Source organism: Grammomys surdaster, unplaced genomic scaffold (assembly GCF_004785775.1).
Source record: "Grammomys surdaster isolate TR1022 unplaced genomic scaffold, NIH_TR_1.0 126124, whole genome shotgun sequence".
In the NCBI taxonomy this organism is placed as follows: domain Eukaryota; kingdom Metazoa; phylum Chordata; class Mammalia; order Rodentia; family Muridae; genus Grammomys; species Grammomys surdaster.
Window position 1 is genome coordinate 4,737,410 of NW_021620932.1, and position 2,629 is coordinate 4,740,038.

The window sequence follows — 2,629 nt, forward strand, 5'->3', positions numbered from 1 at the left end:
GCAGCAGTGAAAAGTAGAGACTGGTGAACAATAGACTGAGTTTGTTATGCTCCAGAGTGAATATTAGCAATTTGTGGGTGGATTTAATCATCTTAAGCTATTAAGAAAGTGAAAATAATGGATGGATAGTGGATGGTTCAATGGATGGATGTACAGATGGATATGTAAATAAAATGCAAACTATTTAAATTCTGATATTAAAATTTTTCCTTAATATATTAAGGCATTGTATAGTCATTTGAATATTTTATTTTATTTTATGATTGGGAGATATAAGAAAGAAAATAAGATGGAAATGTTCTATAATAAGAATTGTGGTCAACCTTTAAACAGAAGAAAGAAAAGGTGGCCTTTTTCATCACAATTGAAAAGATCAAAGCTATTGTGGTTGGAAGAAATATGTCTGAGAAACATATATATGAGAAAGAACAAATACTGCATGATAGAATCTAAAGAAACATCAAGAAAAAACAATTTTATTTTTGACAACCACTTTGAGAATATTTTCTCATTTCCACGAAACTAAAGAACACCTAAAACCTATTTCTAAGACTCAAAAGGAATTGGGGGAGCTTCAAAACCAACACTGAAAAAAATCATCATTCAGATCCCCATTGGACTCCTAGACGCATAGAGGTAGATGATAATGTAAGTAAATAAATGGAAGAGAATCCATATCAATCTACCTGCAATAAGGATATTACAGATATGGCAGTCAGAAGGGGACTGTCTCCTCTTCAGTCAATGATAAAATTAAGCTGGAAGTCGTTCCCTTTTTATTCCCTTCTGATCCTGTTTCTTGATGAGAAAAACATACCAACAGATTTTTATTTTTTAGTTCACATATTTTGGGTCCTAACTACTTCCACAAAGAAATTACTTATTATAGATTATAAATACAAACATGATGCCTTGCATACATGTTTTTATATTCCCTTCTTTGAAACAGTTGTGTTTCCCCCCTCCATGGTCTGTCATTGACAACTGTAGAAAACCTCTTGAAAACAGGAGAAATATAACTAAGAATTATTTGTGAAGGTCTTCAATATTCCAAGGTCCAAGTGCAGCTACTGATCATGAATGTGTTTTGGCATTTGAATGGCTACTGCGGTGAATTCCTGTGTACAATCCTTTTAATACTTTGAAATCAGGTGATAAAATGCATTTTTTTGTCACTGTGCATGATGATCCATGCCTTTAATCCTTGTACTGAGGTAAGTGGATGGTTTGTGAGTTCAAGGTCAGCTGGATCTACATAAGTATCAGGCCAGCCAAGGATATATAACAAGACTGTCTCAAAATAAAAATCTTGTCTATTGATATTTTGTGTTTCTTTTAAAAAATATAATTTTTATTTGTAACTACTGAAAATATGGATTTTACTCAGATTCTTGAATAGCTGTTCATATGTGTCAGCTTTTTTCTATTTACCACCAGTCATGACTAGTAGATTTTTAAGAAATAACACCTCCGGTTTCCGGGGCGGTCGGAGGAGAAGGAGGAGGACTCCGATGGGTCGAAGTCGTAGCCGCTCCCCGCGTAGGGAACGTAGGCGGTCCCGATCCACATCTCGGGATCGAGAAAGAAGACGTCGAGAAAGGTCCAGGTCCAGAGAGAGAGATCGAAGAAGGAGCCGCTCAAGATCTCCACACCGAAGACGCTCCAGGTCTCCAAGACGACATCGATCCACATCCCCCTCCCCTTCTCGTCTGAAAGAAAGAAGAGATGAGGAAAAGAAAGAAACTAAAGAAACAAAGAACAAAGAACGTCAGATTACTGAGGAAGATCTGGAGGGTAAAACGGAAGAAGAAATAGAAATGATGAAATTAATGGGATTTGCCTCTTTTGACTCCACAAAAGGGAAGAAGGTAGACGGCTCTGTAAATGCCTATGCTATCAACGTGTCTCAGAAGAGGAAATACAGGCAGTACATAAATCGAAAAGGCGGATTCAACAGACCTCTGGTTTTTATCGCATGAGACTTGAGGGTTGGATGGAGGATTTTCTCCCCTTCGCCTGGGTCAGAGAGTATTTTATGTTTTGTATTTAATACACATCAAACAGGATCTTGATTCTTCCTTCTTATAAAGTAAGAAAGTCTTATTTATGACACCCAGCTTACTTACTTTCCGAGGCAGTGTCCCTGGCGTGGCCACCAGCCCATTGTCTGTCCTCGTTCCTTTGAAACTGTGTGTGCTTTCCTCTTGGATGCTTGCTAGGTGTTCTTGAAAACTGAAAGTAAATTACATACATCTCCCCAATAAAACAATGTTTCTACCCATTTTATAAAAAAAAAAAAAAAAGAAAAACGAAATAACACCTCCATCATTGAGCTCCAAGAGTTTTGCCAATTCACACTCGAATTTCTTCATTATTTAACTTTTCTAAGCAGGCATTTTTGAAGCAGATAAATGTACTGGAAAGACTTTTCTGTGTCTTTCCCACTTCCCTCAAGTTATTTATTTCTACTTCATGGGTTGTGATTTCTAAAACCTTGTCCTGAATCCTACAGGGCTATAGGTATTGCACATATGATGTCTTTCATATCTATTCGTTGTTTATTTTCATTACATAACCACAAAATAGGAGGAACAAAAGCCATCCAATGGAAGTGTATCAGGAAGTCTTG

General features: G+C 36.8%; 1 pseudogene across 1 annotated transcript; it reads left to right on the forward strand.

Annotated features, from left to right (window-relative positions):
- Positions 1–1,480: 1,480 nt before the first annotated feature.
- On the forward strand, positions 1,481–2,286 carry LOC114611805 (annotated as a pseudogene). The gene has a single exon (XR_003709893.1). The product of XR_003709893.1 is annotated as a U4/U6.U5 small nuclear ribonucleoprotein 27 kDa protein pseudogene (transcript).
- The last annotated feature ends 343 nt before the right edge of the window (positions 2,287–2,629 follow it).